This window comes from Urocitellus parryii, chromosome 3 (genome assembly GCF_045843805.1).
Source record: "Urocitellus parryii isolate mUroPar1 chromosome 3, mUroPar1.hap1, whole genome shotgun sequence".
Taxonomy (NCBI): domain Eukaryota; kingdom Metazoa; phylum Chordata; class Mammalia; order Rodentia; family Sciuridae; genus Urocitellus; species Urocitellus parryii.
Genome location: NC_135533.1, coordinates 4,438,884 through 4,458,581, shown reverse-complemented (window position 1 = coordinate 4,458,581; position 19,698 = coordinate 4,438,884). Strand labels below are relative to the sequence as shown.

Sequence of the window (19,698 nt, the reverse complement as noted above, 5' to 3'; positions counted from 1 at the left end):
CTCTCCTTCCAATTCAGCCGGCCTCTTAAATGTTAAAAACTTTTTTTTTAATCCAGACAACAAACTATTTACCAGTCTGGGGCTGTAGCTCAGTGACAGAGCACTTACCTAGCATGCGTGAGGCACTGGGTTCAATCCTCAGCACCACATAATAAACAAAATAAAGGCATTCTGCCCATCTACAACTACAAAAGAAAAAAAATTTTTTTAAATTATTTACCACCACACAGCTCAGCTCAAGAGGCTGAGGCAGGAGGATGGAGAATTTAAAGCCAGCCTCAACAAAAGTGAGGCACTAAGCAAGTCAGTGAGACCCTGTCTCTATAGGGCTGGGGATGTGGATCAGTGGTTGCATGCCCCTGAGCTTAATTCCCTGTACCCCCTACCACCAAATTATTTTACACGTTCAACATTCTCCAGATGTATCTTACAAATACAAAAAAAAAAAAAATTAACTTGTAAGTACTGGGACTAAGACCCAAAGATATTAGGACTAGGTATACCTCACATCACAAAGATCATCTTTCTAGAAGACTAGAGGATACCTATTCCCCTACTGTTGTTTTGCTTTATATGCTATTTCCTCAATCCCCAAGCAGTAATTCAGCTCCCAAAAGTTGAATTAACTACCCTCCACAATTACTCTACAGGTGAGCTAAATCACAATAATTACACTTACCTCAGAAGAGTGATTACACTTGTAATCCCAACAGCTCTAGAGACTAAGGCAGGAGGATCCCAAGTTCAAAACTAGCCTCAGCAATAGAAGATCCTGTCTCTAAATAAGGGCTAGGAATGTAATGAAGCTCAGTGGTAAAGCACTGAGTCAATCCTCAACACCACTACCAGCACCCCCCCCCCAAAAGTTACATTTTTAAGTCTTATTACTAATTTTTGTGGGGTTTTGTTTTATGCCATGCTGGGGATGAAACACAAGCCTTGCACATGCCCCCAGCCCTTTTTATTTTATACAGGGCCTTGCTATGTTGCTCAAGCTGGTCTTGAACATGTGATCTTCCTGTCTGAATGTTCTAGTAGGGCCAGGCTCCGGTGGCAGAACCTGTGATCCCAGCTTGAAAGGGGGACCTGAGGCAGAAGGATTCCTAGTTCAGGCCAGCCTGGGAAACAAGGAAAGACCCTGTTTCAAAGTAATAAAAAGCTCAGGATGTGACTCAGTGGTTAAGCACCCCTAGGTTCAATCCCCAGCACTAGAATAGGACATAACAAATTAATATGCCTATTTCTTCTACTAGCCTATAAATGGGTAATTTAAATATTTATTTTCAGAGGAATTCAATTCATGTTGGGCATCAAACAAATTTAGTGCAGGAAAATTTGCTTAATGGAACAGAAGTAGGGAATTTTAAATGAAAAGGTCATAAATCTGGAGACCTTTCCTAAATGTCATTTCATCATCTTTTGAATTCCCAGAATATAACACACAGGTAAGAAAAGGGGGGGAGGAAGCCACAGTAGTAAATCATCATCACTCCTCATCACAGATCTACTAATGCATTCCACCTGTACCCTGAATGCCCCAATATGTTCCTGAGACACACACAGGAAGCTTTTGCCATGACTCCAGGTCAAAGGTTGTTCTTTCAAACAGCAGTCATCATCTGTTACACACAGATGGTGTGACCAACTCCCAAGTCATCCCGTGAGCACTCTGGACATTTCTGTCTAGGTACAAATGAAGGCCTTCAGATTCAAGGCCAAGCCCGGAGGATCAAGCCAAAGTGACACAAGGAAGTAAGAATTATTGATGCACTGGGCTGGGGTTGTGGCTCAGTGGTAGAGTGCTTGCCTTGTACATGTGAGGCACTGGGTTAGATCCTCAGCACCACATAAAAAATGAATAAATAAAATAAAGATATTGTGTCCATCTACAACTAAAAAAAAATTCTTTAAAAAAAAAAAAAGAGGGCTGGGGATGTGGCTCAAGCGGTAGCGCACTCGCCTGGCATGCGTGCGGCCCGGGTTCGATCCTCAGCACCACATACCAACAAAGATGTTGTGTCCACCAAGAACTAAAAAAAAAAATAAATATTAAAAATTCTCTCTCTCTCCCCCCCCTCACTCTCTAAAAAAAATAATAAAAAATAAAAATAAATAAATAAATAAAAAGAATTATTGGTGCACATACCAAGACAAAATGTGTGCGAGTATGGACAACATAAATTTTAACAGACTTTTCACATGCTTGTGGTGGTAAAAACAGTTTTACAGGAGTCAAAATCATACTGTGTGAGGAAATTACTCCTCCCCTCAAAAGACGAAAAAAAAATTTTCAACTGCAGCTGAAGATTCCTAAAATGCCTGGAGTGCTTGAATATGCAGATAGCTCAAGCGTCTGGCAGCCAAAATAATAGTCACTCTTGTTTATTCCGAATGGCAAAAAAGTCCTTATAAATTTTAGATAAGGTAACAATTTTCAGAGAAAACCAAGCTACAGCCAAATAAAGTACAGCTTCTGCAATACACAAGAGCAGTATAAATAAACTGAACCTGTCTCCTCTTTGATAGGTACTATATATGAGCCTTAGGAATCCAAATACTTTTCTTTTTTGGTACCAGGGATTGAGCCCAGGGGCGCTTTACCACTGAGCTACATCCCTAGTCCCTACCCAAACCCTCCCCTTTTTCCCCAGGCAGGGCCTCACCAAATTGGTGAGGCAGCCTTTGAACTTGTGATACTCCTGCCTCAGCCTGTAATTGCTGAGATTACAGGCATGCCACCACCAAACCTGGCCTAAATCCTTTTAATATTTACCAAAATCCAATTTTCCAAACCTTAAAAAATTATTTTTGAAATTTATTTCTTAAGTAGAATACTAACATGAAAGGAGCCAAATATTAAGTTTGACAAACACCTTATCAGTAATATAATAAAAACATGAAGCCAGGTACTGTGATGCCAACCTGTAATCCCAACTACTGGGGAGGCTGGAGCAAGTGGATCCCAAGTTTGAAGCCAGCCTCAGTAACTTAGCAAGAACCTGTTTTAAAATAAAAAAATAAAAGAGTTGGAGATGTAGGCTCAATGGATATGAGCCCCTGGATTCAATCTCCTATACAATAAAGTATGTGCAGTGGCATACATCTATACTCCCAAGGATTTCTGGGAGGCTGAAGCAGGAGAATCACAAGATCCTGGCCAACCTCAGCTATTTAGGGAAACCTTATTTCAAAAAAGGCTGGGAATTGTAGCTCAGTAATAAAGCACCCCAAGGATTCAATCCCCAGTATCAAAAACAAAGCAAATGTCCAATCTTACTGGCTGACCTACCCAGTGTCACTCTCTCCAGGTAGCTTGACCCTTGTCTTTCCATTCCTACATCATCATTTTATTACCTTTGTTCGACCAGTTTCACTTTTCTTCTCAATCTCTGTTTAGGGTCAAGTTCCCTCTGAAATCTTACAGCATTGGTTCAATTTTGCCACTGATCCATCCTACTCACTAAGGGGCTTGCAGCTACCAGCCCTTTACCACTAGATGGTGTCCTGGAAGAATTCACACCAAATTTTCAACACAGAATCATTTCCAATGAAGTGAGAGACTTAAAACCAAAAAAAAAGCTTGGTTTAGCTTGTTTTTATTACCAGGGATTGACCCAAACTCACTTAACCACTGAGTCACATCCTCAGCCCTTTATTTTGAGACAGGGTCTCACCAAGTTGCATAGGACCTTAAACTGCTGAGACTGGCATTGAACTTGTGATCCTCCTGCCTCACCCTCCCAGCTGGAATTAAATGCAGGTACCACCACACCCAACTCTCTAAAAAAGTTCTTTTTTAAAATCATGTCAAAACATCAAGTATGAAAGCTAGCTATGTTCACTTACTCCTTATTGACAGACATCAGAAATGGCTTAAAAGTTTCTTCATCTGTAAACACTAAACATAGAAGGTAACCTTATCAGATTAACAGTAAAGTGGAAAGTGGTATACATGTGTCATACCAGTTAGACTCCAGTTAGAAGTGTTTTAAAGTGCCTTCTTTAAAACTATGAAAGATAGGGGCTGGGGTTGTAGCTCAGCGGTAGAGTGCTCACCTAGCCCATGTGAGGCCCTGGGTTGGATCCTCAGCACCACATAAAAATAAAGGTATTGTGTCCGACTGAAAAAAAAAATTTTTTTTAATGTGAAAGATAAACCAGGAGTGGTGGTTCATGCCTATAATCCAAGGAGTTGAGAGGCTGAGGCAGGAGGATCTAAGTTCCAAAGCCAGCCTGTGCAACTTAGTGAGACCCTGTCTCAAATAAAAAGAACGTAATGGGGCTGTGACTCAGCCACAGTGCACCTGCCTGGCCTGTGTGAGGCACTGGGTTTGATTCTCAGCACCACATATAAATCTAGGAAAAAAAAAAAAAAAAGCAGTGGCCAAAAAAATGTCTCCTAGAACTGCAATCTCAGCAACCAACCCTGGGAAGCTGAGGCAGGAGAATTCCAAATTTAAGGCCAGCCTCAGCAACTTATCAAGACCTAAGCAACTTAGTGTAACCCTGGCTTAAAAAATGAAAAGGGCTGGGGATGCAGCTCAGTAGTTAGTGGAGCACTTGTCTGGCATTCATGAGGCCCTGGGTTTGATCCCCAAAACCACAAAAAGTTGTTGGTGGTAGTTATGGGTACAATTGCCTATGTGCTTGAAACTGTCCCAAAACAAGAGCACAAGAGAAAATGATTATACCCTTGGTTCTACCACTTAAAATAATGGCATTGCTCAAAGGGAAAAACTAATCCAGGCCTCTTAGTTGTAGGTATTACAACAGATAGTAATCCCATATTCATATAGTCTTCACTGTATGAAACAATGCTCTGCACCCAGAACTCAAGTTAATCCATCCTGCAGCCAGCACACCTCTTGAATCTGGACACTTTGTTATCTATTACAAAATAAGTCTGGAAACTGATGTTTCAACGAGTTCTGAACTCGCCCAAATCTTTTTTAAATCTTCCACCATACCACAATATCAACTTCAAAAACTCACCTCTCCCCAGAGGCTTGGGAGGCAAAGCTTGCTTAGCAAACTCAGTGATACCCTGACTCTAAATAAAATACAAAAGAGGGTTGAGGATGTAGCCCCTGAGTTCAATCACCACTGCCCCCCCAAAAAAATTAAAAACCCACCTCTCAACGCTTTTTTTGTCCCACTTCATGTCATGTCACCCACTCCTACAAACTACACCAAAAAAAAAAGGTAACTCATTCTCCAAATTTTATATTATTCATAATGGAAAAAAAAACGCAGCTCATCAGTGTATATAAACACAAAAGGCAGCCCTAACCCCTCTGGAGCTCCTGGTTCCCGCAGTGGTGGAAATAAAAACACAAGCTGGAGCAAATGTCCCCGAAAGTACAAGGGACAGGACTAGGGGAAAAGTATACAATTCCTTTTAAACAACACTAATTCATGGTGATACGAAAGATTAGAAAAACGAAATTCACCTCAAGGAGCAAGTAGCTATGAAAGTTGAAACATTTAGATTACAGTTTGCCTTTCCTTTTTTCTTGGGGGGCTATGAGGAGACGGTCGCTTAGTCTAACTTTTCTACTAAATCAGTGGCTTTAAAATACTTAGCCGTAGGGCTGGGGGTGTGGCTCAGTGGCAGAGCGCGGGTCCAGCAGGCGCGAGACCCTGGGTTCCAGGCCCAGAATCGGAAGTAAAAATAAAGTATTTTAGTAACAAAAACTTGAAGCAAACCCCTGAAGTAAAACGTGGAAAATGCCCAGGGCGCTGCTGGGCCTACTCCGCTGGGCTGCGGCCCGAGGCCTCCCGGGGAGACGCGGTTCTGCGTCCCCAGCCGGTCCCGTCCCAGGCCACACCGGTGCCCAGCAACCCGCCGCAAGCTCACTCCCCGGACAACCGGAGGCCGCCGGCCGCGCTTCCCGGGCGACGCGGGCGCGAGGAGCGTAAACTTAGTTACATAAACTTAGTTACATAAACTCCAGCGGTCCCGGGAGCGGCCGGCGGCCCGGCCGGCTCCCCACCGCCCGGAGCTGTGGAAACCGCCTTGCGCTCCCACCGGCCGCGCGGCCGCCTCCGTCCCGGCCGCCCGCCTGCGCGGGGTGCAGGCCGCGGACTCCGGGCCCCGAGCTCCGCCGACCCCGGCGCCCCGCGCGGACGGCCCGGCTCAACCGACTCTCCGCGGCAGCGTACAGCACAGGCCCGAACCCAGCGCCACCTGAGCCCCGGAACCGGACTCGGACCTCCGCTTAGACCCTCACGGGACCCTCACCCGGCCAAAGCCCGGTCCCAGCCCCGCGCCCGGGTCAAACCCACGCCCCGGAGCAGAGCCGGAGGCTCAGACCGCGGCTCTGAACCCAGCCGCACCCCAAACCCGACCCGACCCAGCCCCGGCCCCAACCCAGACCAGACCCAGACCCCGGCCACAAACCAGGCCGAGACCCAGGCGCCGACCCCAACCCGGGGCCCGAAACGGCTCCGACCCCAACCCAGGCCCCGGCCCCGGCATGGAAGCCGGCCCAAACCCTGACCCAGACCCCAGACCCAGCCACGGCCACCACCGAGACCCAGACGCTGGCCCGCCAGCCGGACGCGGCTCACCGAGGACGCGGCGGACGGGACGGGGCGGACGGACGGGTGCTCACGGTGCGGCACGGCTGCGCTGGTGGCGACGGCAGCGGCTCCTCGCGCTTTCCTTTCTCTCCTTTCTCCAACAACAAACAGGAAGTACGTCATGCGGCGGCGGCGCGGCGACGTCGACTTCCGCCCGGCCCTGACGCCGCGCAAGCGCACGCGCCCCGCACCGCCCGGCCTTCGCGAAGGTTCCGCCACCGCGCGGGCCGGGGCGGCGCTCTGCGGGCGTTCGCGGCGCCTTGCGGGTTCGTTCCCTCCCCTTGTCCGCGGCGCTCTCTTTCCGCCTCGTGCACGGGACGAGTGTCCCGCGCCGGAGCTGGTGAGCAGGCACCCTGGGTTCGCTTCTTAGACCCGTTCGCCTGGAACAGCGAGAGGCCCGAGTCGGACGAAGCCGACCCGAGGGCCCCGGCTGGAAATGCGGGGGGAAGCGGGCCGCGTGCGTCTGTGACCCCAGCCCCACTGGGCTGGGACGTGGGGCTGCAGGCCCGCCCGGGCGACTGGCCGGGAGCCTGTCGCGCAACGCAGCACGGGCCTCGCGGGAGACCCCGGAGGCAGAGGGGTGCAAGTGCGAGGCCAGCTTCAGCTACTTAGCGAGACCCAGTCTGAAAAAGGAAAGAGGGCTGGAGGTGAGGCTCAGTGACAGTGCCCCGGGGTGTAGCCTCTGGCACACTCACTCGCACACACGCCCACGGAGGGGGCTGGGAATGTGGCTGGGGTAGAGCCTAGGGTTCCAGCCCCCAGGCCAACCGTTTCACTGGCATGACAATGAAGTTCCCTCTGCCTTGATCCTTGCACCAAAAGGTAGACCAAACCCAGTAGGTGTGTTTCCATTGTTCTGTGGGCCAGCCTGGATTTAGGAGGAAATTAATATTGAAATGCCCTATCCCAATGGCTTTTTTTTCCCCCCTTTGAGAAAGGAGATACAGCTCTGTGGTGGACTGCTTGCCTGGAACGCAGAAGGGTCTTGGTGCCACCCCCAGCACCTACAAAAAGAGACAGGTCTCCCTGAATTGCAGAGGCTGACCTCAAACTTGGGATCCCCCTGTCTGCCAATGGTTTGTTCTTCAGACTTAGAGAAAGTCTGGCATGGTGGCGCATGCCCATGATCCCAGCAACTCTGAAGCTGAGGCCTGAGGATCATGAGTTCAAAGCCAGACTCGGCAACAGAGAGACACTAAGTAACTCAGTTGAGACCCTACCTCTAGATAAAATACAAAATAGGGCCGGAGTGTGGCTCAGTGGTAGAGCGCTTGCCTAGCATGCTTGAAGCACTGGGTTGGATCCCTGGCACCACGTAAAAATAAACAAAATAAAGGTATGGTGTCCATAAAAAAAATAATAAAATACAAAAAATAGAGCTCAGTGCCCCTGAATTCAATCCCTGGTGCCAAAAAAAAAAAAAAATCCTCTGTTTAGCCCATTGGAACACTTAATCTATTTTAGGGAACCTACTGTACCCAAATTTAAGAATCACAAATAGAGCTAATTGAGATTGTCTCACTGAGTTAGAATTTTGTCCTTTGACAAATCCAGTTACAGAAACCTCACAAGGTAGAAAGGAAAAGTGTCCTCACCCATACAGTTTCTTCTCTTAGGCAGTTGGCACACTGGATAGTGGCTCCATTACTAAAGCCCTAGGCTAGAAACCCATGTTTGGGAATTCCAACAAATCAGATCTGACCACTTGCCCCAAAGTACAAATGGAAATAGTGGTGAAAGGCGAAGAAGACATTGTATCAGTTAACTACACAGGGAAGAGAAAGTGCACCAGCTTTCCAGTCTTGGGGACACTGAGGTGAGTGTCCAGGTGATAAAGGAGCAGGAACAGGGAGGTGGCTGTGGTCTGGTTGGTCATGATTGGTCAGGCTGCTTGATAGGGACAGGAAATCGCTGTTGCCTGGGGAGTCAGTTCCAAGTCATCACATGATGTCTATATAGATCAGACCTGTTGCTCCTGGAATCCAAGATGACTCAGAGATAATGTGCAATGGAGCCAGAGGTACCAAGTTAATTTTATCCTGCTTTTAGTTATTCACTGGTCATTTGAAAGCCCAAGTAAAGAATCAGTGCTTTCAGCAAAGACTGTCACTAAGTCCTTGTTACAGTTCTAGATCCTCTACTTCAGAATGAGGTTTTGTGGGAGAGCTCTTGCCAGCCATTTAGGAAGTCCTGAGTTCAAGCCTCAGCACTACAAAGGACACCTGAAGGATTGCCTCATACTGCTTATTTACTTCTTGTGTTTCTTATTGTGTCACCTTATAGAGTTTTATATATTAGTTAACAAAAGTAAAGATTCTAAAAGTCTGACTCAGTTTTCTCTATATTTTAGGAGGTTAGGTAAATGAGTGGTCAAAAGGAAGAAATAACACAATTTTTGGTTTTAGTAAAGACATCTCAAAATGAAGCCTAAAATAATCTCAGCAAGAACTGGAATCTTTGGGCTGGGGATGTGGCTCAAGCGGTAGCGCGCTCACCTGGCGTGCCTGCGGCCCAGGTTCAATCCTTAGCACCACATACCAACAAAGATGTTGTGTCCGCCAAAAACTAAAAAATAAATATTAAAAAATTCTCTCTCCCTCTCTCTAAAAAAAATAAAAAATAAAATTCCACTCAACCTTCATACCAACTCCACCATTAAAAAAAAAAAGAGGGGCTGGGGATGTGGCTCAGCGTAGCGCGCTCGCCTGGCATGCGGGCGGCCCGGGTTCGATCCTCAGCACCACATACCAACAAAGATGTTGAGATGTTGTGTCCGCCGAGAACTAAAAAAAGTAAATTAAAAAATAAAAAAAAAAAAAGAACTGGAGTCTCATTCAGGTACCTGAGTTCCCTCACAGGCAACCCAGCTGGCCAGCAAGTGACAAGGTCTCATTTCTAGTGTTCACCTTTCACCAAGTTAACTTGCTAATGTGATATTTCATATGCAGATAAGTCCCCACAGCCATTGAGTTAAGCTTGAAGTGCAGATTTTAATATTTATTTTTTAGTTGTTGGTGGACACAATACCTTTATTTTATTTTCATGTGGTGCTGAGGATAGAACCCAGTGCCTCATGCATACTAAGCAAGCATTCTTCCTCTGAGTCACAACCCCAGCTCCCAGATGTGTGAGTTTTAAATAATAAATGTCAGACTAGCCACAAATAGCTTCTCTTTCCCACCCTCCAAATATATATATATTTGAAAACCTTTGTATATATGAACATCTGTAGTATGAGACATACAGACTAGCAACACGGAGTCCAGCCTTCTGGATCCACAGGCAGCTAAGAGAACAGGTGTGAATACCTTCAACATTGGACGGTGCAGCCATATTGCAGTGGCTCTTGGTGAAATGACAGAGCTCCTTTGTTTATTCCAAAACTAATGTTAGCCCAGTGAGGGTGCTCCCAGAAACCTGACTCAGGAGAGCCCCTTAAAGTGGGCCAGCAAGGACTTGAACTTGCTGAGCAGAGAGACTGAACAAGTGAGCACATCAGTGCAACTGCCACCAGATTTCAAGGTGACAAAAGGGAGATGGAATGGAAAGGTAAGGGACTGCCAAGGTCAGAGACTGCCCTGCAGGCAGTGGAATGCTATGGAAGTTTTAGGGAAAAGGAAGCCAAACAGTGGTAAATATGTGGTTTGCAGGAAGGACAGAAGACTGGCAGACCAGTCATTCTCTACAACTTCCTCTCTCAATGGGAGAAGGAGCTCGGTGCAGTAGTAAATGTGCCACTCAGCACTCAGCAGTAGTGAAGGGAGTCCACTCTTCCCAGGCAAGTGTGCAAGTGCTGAGTGTTCACAGGTGCTCACACCCACCACACGCTGCCACACCATCTGCCATCTATGAGATAAGGGTCTCAGCAGACGGCAGGTCTGCAATCTTTTCTCTAACAGATTTTCACAAAAGCAATAACTGCAAAGTGGGGAGAAAAGAAACAAAACTGGGCTGAAGTTGTGGCTCCGTGGTGGAGCACTTGCCTAGCATGTGTGAAGCAATGGGTTCAATTCTCAGCACCGCATATTAATAAAATAAAATCTCTTGGGCTGGGGATGTGGCTCAAGCGGTAGCGCGCTCGCCGGGCATGCGTGCGGCCCGGGTTCGATCCTCAGCACCACATACCAACAAAGATGTTGTGTCCGCCGAGAACTAAAAAACAAATATTAAAAATAAATAAATAAATAAATAAAATCTATTGACAACTAAAATAAACATTAAAAAAAAAAGAAACACAGTTATTAATCACAAGTTTGTAGAGAATCAACACCACCTCACTATGAAAGACCACACAGTCCATAAAAATGGCAGTGAGTGGGGACTGGGGTAGGGCTCAGTGGTGGAGCACCCGCCTGCCATGCTGGGGTCCTGGTACTGAAGCCAGATTTAAAGCTAGGTAGTCAGTGTAGTTAGGTAAATCGGGTCTAATATCGAGTGAAATCTAAAATGGAGGCCATGCTGGAAAAGACTCAGGGAAAACAGGACAACTCATGGAGTGTTAATAAAGTTCCGAAAAGGCCCTAGGCCAAAGTCCACCTGGAAGAAATGTTAATGAACATCCCCCAACATATTTGAAGACAGCCCATCCCAAAGAAGTGTTAATGAAGCCCAGGATACAGCCCCCAACAGATTTGGAGATAGCCCATCCCAAAGAAATGTTAATGAACAGCAAACTTGACTGGAAATGACCAGATTACTTCTTTGTCCCAAACCCTTCCCACCTACATTCCATCACCAAACCTATAAAAAGGGGAACACATTGCCCGCTAACTGGATTCCACCTTCTGGGTCCCCTTCTTCCTCCGGGGAGTCTTTTCTTCTGTCCTTTAATAAATTTCTAATTTCTACTCTGACCTTGCCTTGGCGTGCTTCTTTGGTGTTATTCTTCAACATCAGGGAGCAAGAACTCGTCACCGGTCAACAGCGGTAACACAGGTACAGTGGCACACGCCTGTAATCCCAGAGGCCCGGAGGCTGAGGCCAGAGCATCGAAAGTTCAAAGCCAGCCTCAGCAATTTAGTGAGGCCCTAAGCAACTCAGCGACTGTCTCTAAATAAAATACAAAATAGGGCTGGGGGGCTGGGGATGTGGCTCAAGCGGTAGCGTGCTTGCCTGGCATGCGTGCGACCCGGGTTCGATCCTCAGCACCACATACCAACAAAGATGTTGTGTCCGCCGAGAACTAAAAAATAAATATTAAAAATTCTCTCTCTCTCTCTCTCTCTCTCCTCTCTCTCTTTAAAAAAAAAAAAAAATAGGGCTGGGGATGTGGCTCAGTGGCGAGTTCCCCAGAGTTCAATCCCAGGTACTCCCCCTCCCCCCAAAAATTGCTTTAGATGGCGATATTTCTTTCTTTCTTCTTTGTGATTTTATCAAGTTTTAATTCTGATTTCATATAAGAAATAGATTGACTTATTTATTATCACTTTTCAAAAAGAGTAAATTTTTATAAAATGAAAACCACAAATGACAGAAAGCCCATTCAGAATTCTGTTCGTGTGGCTTTGAGGTGCTTGAGTTTGAAGTAAAGCCATAGATAGAACATAAGAGGGTATTACCATTCATCCATTGAGCAGGTGTCAGTAGCCAAGGGACACTACTTCGGGCTTCCCACACAACCTCCCTCCCAGAGACAGGGTCTTAGGGCCTCAGCCTGAAGCCAGGACCCATCCTTTGTTTTGGTGCTGGTGCTGAGGGCTAGGGAGCAGCTCCAGCCCAGAGAAGGGACTGGCAGATTAGCATCAGAGGGTGGGGGGTGAGTTAAGAGCTAAAACCCTGGCTGGATAGAGAGTTTCAGCATCAGGGACCATTGCCAAGGGTAACCAAGAAAAGAAAAAAGAAGATAAAGGGTATGGTTTTTAAGAGAAGCTGTTCCACATTCTTCAGGTGAAAACAGAATCCCTTTGGGAAAACTTTTAGGTGGGGGGTATAAAAAAGGAAGACCATGCCTGGCACTGTGGCCATGCCTGTGATCCCAGCAACTGCAGAGGTGAGGTGGGAGGGTGACAAGTTCAAGGCCAGCCTCAGGAATTTGGCAAGACCTTGTCCCAAAATAAAATAAAAAGGGCTGAGGATGTAGCTCAGTGGTAGAGTGTTAAGAGTTATGGAAATAATAATTCTACAAAACAGCCCCCAAAGAAAAGCAGAGAGACAAAGCAACTCAGGAGGAGGTAGAGGAAACTAATCAAGCGTTAGTTACCCCCTCCCCATAACAATGGGTCCTGGGAAGGAGGCCAATACTGAATGTTAGGCTCTGGACTTTGACCTTCCCCCATTGCAAATCAGTCCTAAAAGGACACACAGTAAATACTGAACAATGGGCCCTGAAGGAAGGAGGGAATACTGAAACCCTGGGAGACAATAAACACCCATCCCTCCCAGTCCGGACTCCTATCTCCCTAAGTAACCTAGAGCTTCAACAGCTGCCCTCCTGAGTTTTAACCCACAGTCTGAAGGGCACACTCACAAGTTCCAATGATGAAACCACCCTAATGTACCCTGTAAACCAAAATCCTCTCTGTAACCACTGGGCATTTTTGCATCTAGAAAATGAGTACCCACAGCGCCAGCTTTCCTGTGAAAAACCAGCCTCTACCTCAGAGCAAAGCCTGCCCAAGGAAGGGGGCGTGACCCTTGTCCTTGGAAAGACCCACAGAGCACTCCTAGGCACATTTCCACCTGCTGAGTTGTTTATCTACAAATAACTGGAGAGATCTGCTGCACCAGGTGTCCCTGACTCAGTTAGGCTAGGTGAGGACCCATAGCAACCCCCTAGCAGCCACCAATCAGCATGAGACAGGGAAAATACCTGGGATGCCACATGACCCTCCCAGTAGTTTATGGTGGTTGATAACGTGTTGGGAAACCCTGTAGTTCAGCAAGAACTCCCCTCTTGGCTTAAAACCAATCAGTTTAAACGAATCCCCCTTGCTCTGATGTATGTGAAGTCCCTGCCTTCCCCAAACAGTGTATAAGATTGCTGCAAACCTTGGGCTCCGGGCCTCTCAGCATCACCAGATGCTGTGTGCTCGCAGAGAACCGAGCTAGCTCGCAATAAACACCTCTTTGTTGCTTACATCAATCTTGGTCTCTGGTGGTCTTTTGGGGGTCCCGAATTCGAGCATAACACCTGAGTCTGTTGAAGTCTGCACCCTCATTTTGCGATTTCAGAGTACCTCTGGGTTTAATGCTCAGTAGCAAAAAAAAAAAAAAAAGCTACTTGGTTTCCCTTTCGAATGTCCGCAGTGGGTGGGTAAGAGCAGGGTTAGGATGTAGCAGGGGTTCACTTGATGCTTTGACTATGTCCCTTGTGGCTTGGAAACTTACATTTCCCCCCACTCTTCTCTTCCCTAACCTTCCTGATCTCCTCCCTGATCTTCTGTTGGTTTTCCCTAACCACCTCCTCCCTGATCTTCTTTTCTCTGATCTCCTTGCAGATCTCTCCTCCCTAATCTCATTTTCTCTGAATCACATCTATCAAAGTCCCCTGTTCCTATGGACAGGCAGAATCACTGTCTTTGGGACAGAAGCCCCTGTGTTTCTCCTTTGCTAGCAAAGCAGTGAACCTTCTTTTTGCTTTTTCTCAAGACTTTGCCTCATATTGGATTGGCCTCGAGGACAAGGACCGAGCTTCTGGTGTCAAGAGTTTGGCATCTCTGTCTCATTTTGTGTCTGTCCCAGTCGCTCCACATCCCTCCCTTGGCTTCCAGGAACAAGGGCTGATCCACTGAACACCTTGTGATGGGAGGAAGTGCCCTGACTAGGACCCGCCTGGCGGGCTGTGGAGCAGACCTGATGAAGATCACCTGCTCTCTCTGGCTGAGCAGGCTCCCCACTGTGGCTTCCATTCCCCTCTCTATAAAACTTAAAAGTCACCGTCAGCCACTGGAAGACAGGGCTGAGGACAGGGGTCCTTCCTATCCCTTCATAACATTGCTGCGTGAAGTAGTGAAGTAGCTCTCCGGATTCTCACCATCACCTTTTCCAGTGGTTTTCCAGGAGGGGCCAGTCCTGATATATGGGATCCCAGGTCAGGCCTCTGGGCTAGGACTTCAGTGGCACATTTGGGGTCTGGTCTATCTCACCAAGTCTGGGTCCCCACAGAGCACTGCACCTAATCCCAGATGACTAAAGATCCTGCAGTGGTTACCAGGTGACACACCTGGATTGTTTCTCAGCCCTTTCTCTTTTAACGCATTGATATTAACCAAGCCTTCTCCAAATTCCTCCCTCCTCCCACCCTTTTTGGTACAGAGGATTGAACTCGGGGTGCTTTACCCCTGAGCTACATGCCCAGTTCTTTTTATTTTTTTTATCTTGAGACAGAGTTTGGCTAAGTTGTTTAGGGCCTCACCAAAATGCTGAGACTGGCCTCAAAGAACTTGAGGTCCTCAGCCTCAGCCTTCAGAGTTGCTGAGATTATAGACGTGTGCCACCATGCCTGGTAATGCTCATTTTAAAAATAGTTAACCCAGCTCAGTACCCTGTTTTGGGACATTTACTAAGCTCGGTGCTCTTCTGACTCTACAGATTAAAGGTGTGTTAATTATCTCCTGAAAGAAAATTTCAACCCACAAATGTCACACCTTTAGGGAAATGGGATTTTAATAAAAGCTTTAGGGTAGCAAAGTCCCCAAGGCCCTTTTGTTTCCTTAAATGGAGTGGCTTCTGTAATGAGGTTCAGCTGGCACTGGAGCAAGCCGATTTCCAGGGAAGGGAGCTTGTAGATGAGCAGGTCTGGATAGGAAATGGGCTTGGAGACAACAGGGAAGTGGGAAGCGGTTCAGGGAGGTTCTCCAGAGAGTGACATTCCCCAGTCCTGCCTGGGTGGCCCGAGGAACTTCTGTAATGTAATAGGGGATGTAAACACAACAACTAACATTTAGATTTACACTTCCACCCCGCCAGATCCTGCTGGTCTCTGAGTTCAGGCCACCTGAAGGCCAGGAGTGGCTCTCTGGGGAACTGGCCCAAACTGGAGGGATCTAAAGGGCTTCCAGTGACCCCAGAGGACCTGTGACCTCATTGTGATCAGGCAGGGGTGTTCCTCCTCTCTGCACTCCTTTGCCCGGGCATTATCCAGGCTCATCTCCCGCGTGGGAAGTGGGTGGGGAGCTTGGCTCCTGCGTGTGCTTTTCTTGTTGTTGATATTGGGTACCAGGGATTGCTGTAACACTGAGCCATACCCCAGCCCTATTTTGTGTTTTATTTAGAGACAGGGTCTCACTGCATTGCTCAGCACCTCACCATTGCTGAAGCTGGCTTTGAACTCAGGATCCTCCTGCCTCAAAGTCTCCCTCACTGCTCACTCAGTGCTTGGTCTTGGTCTTGTTATTGGTTATATAATTGCCATTCCAATTGCCCTCAGAAACTGAGACCCTGTTTACGAATTTTTTAAAAGGGGTTAGGTGTGTGACTCAGTGGTAGAAGGCCCCCACGTTCGATCCTCGATAAAAAAGAAAAAGGCCAGCCAAATCACAAAGACCAGAGTCGCAAAGAGCACCAGCAGGAAGGAGCGCGTGGGTCTCAGAACAGGCTGGTCACTTGCTTTTGTCTCTAAACCCTGGGCTTCTGGCAGAGCAAAAGAGTGTGCAAATTCTGTCCCCCAACAGACACTTGGCTGCTCCTGGGTGTCTCCACGTGTGCACCCAGCAGCACCCCCATAGCGAATGCATGTTCTCTTTTCTCAGGAAACAGGTTCCTCGACATTTCACTTTTTTTGAAATAAGGAATTTGGGAAGTTGCCTTTACTTTTTGTTTATTTTCTTTTCCTTGGTGCTAGGGTGGGAACCCGGCGCCTCAGGCATGCTAGCTAAACAGAAGCTTTACCACTGAACCACCTCCCCAGCCCCAATTCCTTCCTCAGGTAGCACCCACACCTGTACTGGCCCTTCCCGGGAGCCCTGAGGAGTCTCCTGGAGGAAGGAGAGGCCTGCTGCTTTGACCCAGAGATGCTCTTGAAGCCAGAATTAAAAAACAGAAAGATCAATTGGGCCAGATTGAAGAAAACAGACCCAGGTGGAAACTGTGCCCCTGGAGATTGAAATGTTAATATGAATGTTCCCAGAGCCCAGCCTGGACTGCCCACCCTAAAGAATTGTTAATGAAGCAGCTCTAAGCAGCCGGAACTGCCGATCGACTCACCCTAGGCCCCCTCCAGCCCACCTGTTTCCCACGTTTGGGCCATCCCACCGAGCCGTCCTAGGCCTAGTCACAGGAAGGAGATAGAGGGGAAGGAGAACAAAGGAAGCCCTCCTTCCTTGGGATATCAGGATACCAGCTATGGCCCCCTTCTCCTCCTGGGAGCAGCCTGTGTTACTTACCGCTTTTTAAATAAACCCTGCTCTATATGCCCGCCTCGGCGTGCTTCTCTAATGTTCAGACTTCAACATGTAACCAGCGGTATTGAAGCCAGATTTAAAATTAGGTAGTCAGTGTAGTTAGGTAAATCGGGTCTGATATCGAGTGAAATGAAAAATGGAGGCCGTGTTGAGAATGAATTTCCGGAAAAGTTGAGCAACTCTTGGAATGTTAATGAACCCAGGAAACAGCCCCCAACAGATGTGAAGATAGCCCATCCCAAAGAAATGTTAATGAACAGCAAACTTGACTCGGAAGTGCCCAGATTACTTCTTTGGCCCACCTGTGTCCCAACCCTTCCCACCTCCCTTCTATTACCAAAAACTATAAAAAGGGGAACACATTCGTCCTTCAACGGATTCCATCTCTTGGTCCCCTTCTTCCTCCGGGAGAAGTCTTTTCTGCTGTCCTTTAATAAACTTCTAATTTCTGCTCTGACCTGGCCTCGGCGTGCTTCTTTGGTGTTATTCTTCAACATTGGGGAAGCAAGGATTTGTCACCGGTCAACAGCGGTAACAGTCACCTTCCGACTGAGAGACCCTGTTGGTGTTACCGCTGTTGACCGGTGACGAGTTCTTGCTCCCCGATGTTGAAGAATAACACCAAAGAAGCACGCCGAGGCAAGGTCAGAGTAGAAATTAGAAATTTATTAAAGGACAGAAGAAAAGACTTCTCCCGGAGGAAGAAGGGGACCCAGAAGGTGGAATCCAGTTAGCGGGCAATGTGTTCCCCTTTTTATAGGTTTGGTGATGGAATGTAGGTGGGAAGGGTTTGGGACAAAGAAGTAATCTGGTCATTTCCAGTCAAGTTTGCTGTTCATTAACATTTCTTTGGGATGGGCTATCTCCAAATCTGTTGGGGGCTGTATCCTGGGCTTCATTAACACTTCTTTGGGATGGGCTGTCTTCAAATATGTTGGGGGATGTTCATTAACATTTCTTCCAGGTGGACTTTGGCCTAGGGCCTTTATTAACATTCCATGAGTTGTCCTGTTTTCCCTGAGTCATTCCCAGCATGGCCTCCATTTTAGATTTCACTCGGTATTAGACCCAACTACACTGACTACCTAACTTTAAATCTGGCTTCATTGGGTCGCCCAAGCCCCCACACAGTTCTCTTGTATCCAGAGGGCCCAGACCAAGTGCTCGACTCAGTGTTAGGGTCAAGCAGGGACGGAGGACAGGCGACCTGTGACTGATGGCTGAGCACTTGGGGCAGGAAGACGGTGACATTGCTGTCCACTTAGAACACTGTGCAACTTGCAGGGTAGTTCTGAAAACACTGTTAATCCCGCTGACCACTTACCAGAAATTAAGATATCAGAAAAGCAGACCTTGCCCAACAGGCAATTCCAGGGTGGGGCTCAGTGGCAGAGTGCCTTCCCGGGAAGCCTTGGGTTCGATCCCCAGCACTATGAACAAGAGAATTCCATTTTAGGATGGCTATGACATTGGAAATGGGGAAGCTATCCTTTGCTTTTTTTAAAAAATATATTTATTTTTTAGTTGTAGGTAGACACAGTATCTTTATTTCATTTTTATGTGGTGCTGAGGCTTGAACCCAGGGCCTCACGGGTGCTAGGTGAGCGCCCTACCACTGAGCCACAACCCCAGCCCTCTCTTCTGTTTTAATCTGGTACTTTTCCTTACTTCACAGTAAAAATAATTTTAAAGTCGGAAAATCAGGGCAATTACGTGGCTCATTCATGAGAAATGAAGTCATAATGTGCTCATTGTTGTTTTGCCAGGGTGACAATTGTTTCTTTAGCTGTTAACACAGGGTAACAATGGCTCCCATTCTCTCTGGCCTCAGGTGATCTGAGTCCTGATTAACTGACCTGGAAGGGGGAGACGGGGTGCAGGGCTCTGAGCTCGCCAGCCAGGCGGGTGAGTGTGACTGTGGCTTCCCAGGCTCTTTCTTGGCTCCCTCCTGTCACCAGAGTAGCCCTAACACCCTCTCCCCCTGGTCACCCAGGAGTGCTCTGTTAAGGAGCACCACAGGCTGTGGAGTGGGACCCTGGGGGACATCACATACCTTAAGACCCTGAGAGCGAGGGATACCAAACTCCTCTGAGAGTGAGGAAGTGGCCGCATCCCTATGGGGTTTTGGTGTTGTTCCTGCCCACCTACAGGATCTGTAGGGGGTGATCCGGATCCAGAAGGAGCTCCTCTTCTGGGTGGGCCACACCTTCCCGTGGATGGGGTGGGGGCAGTGCAGTGGTTAGGAGCCCAGGGCATTGGGAAAGAAACCTCAGCCTGACCCGTGGGAAAACATCTCTGTTTCAGAGTCCATCAGGTGGGAATCCGTCCTCCTTAGAACTAAAATCTCCGCCTGGCGCATACCTGTAATGACAGCATCTCAGGAAACTGAGGCAGGAGGATTACAAGTTCAAAACCAGCCTCAGCCATGTAGCGAAGCGCTAAGCGACTCAGTGAAACTCTGTCTCTAAATAAATAAAATACAAAATAGGGCTGGGGGTGTGGCTCAGAGGTTGAGTGCCCAAGTTCAAGGACTGGAACCTGCAGTCTAGTTCCTGGCCAGTGGGCTGGTGTGAGGGCTGGTTCTGAACTGTCTCCCTGTGACCGAAGTGAGAGGAGGGAACCATGTCCAGGGCAGGTTCCTGAGGCTGAGGTTCCCTGCCACTCCCAGCTGGCTCCCTCTGGACCCACCAGGAGGTGCCACGAAGCCCCAGGAAGAGTTAGGGGTCCATGTAGAAGTCGGAACTCACATCCAGGAGCTGCTGGCCCTGAGTCCAAC

General features: G+C 47.7%; 1 protein-coding gene across 5 annotated transcripts in view; it reads right to left on the bottom strand.

Moving 5' to 3' along the window:
• Positions 1-6,759, bottom strand: part of Dnajb6 (DnaJ heat shock protein family (Hsp40) member B6) — a 64,008-nt gene extending 57,249 nt beyond the window's left edge. For 2 of the 5 annotated variants that reach the window (XM_026381687.2, XM_077795908.1), the window contains exon 1: positions 6,571-6,700. The gene's annotated coding sequence lies outside the window, so the exon portion shown is untranslated. Of the gene's footprint in view, positions 1-6,570 lie in introns of all 5 variants that reach the window. The other 3 variants (XM_026381694.2, XM_077795909.1, XM_026381693.2) reach the window with 3 other exon arrangements.
• Positions 6,760-19,698: the final 12,939 nt, after the last annotated feature.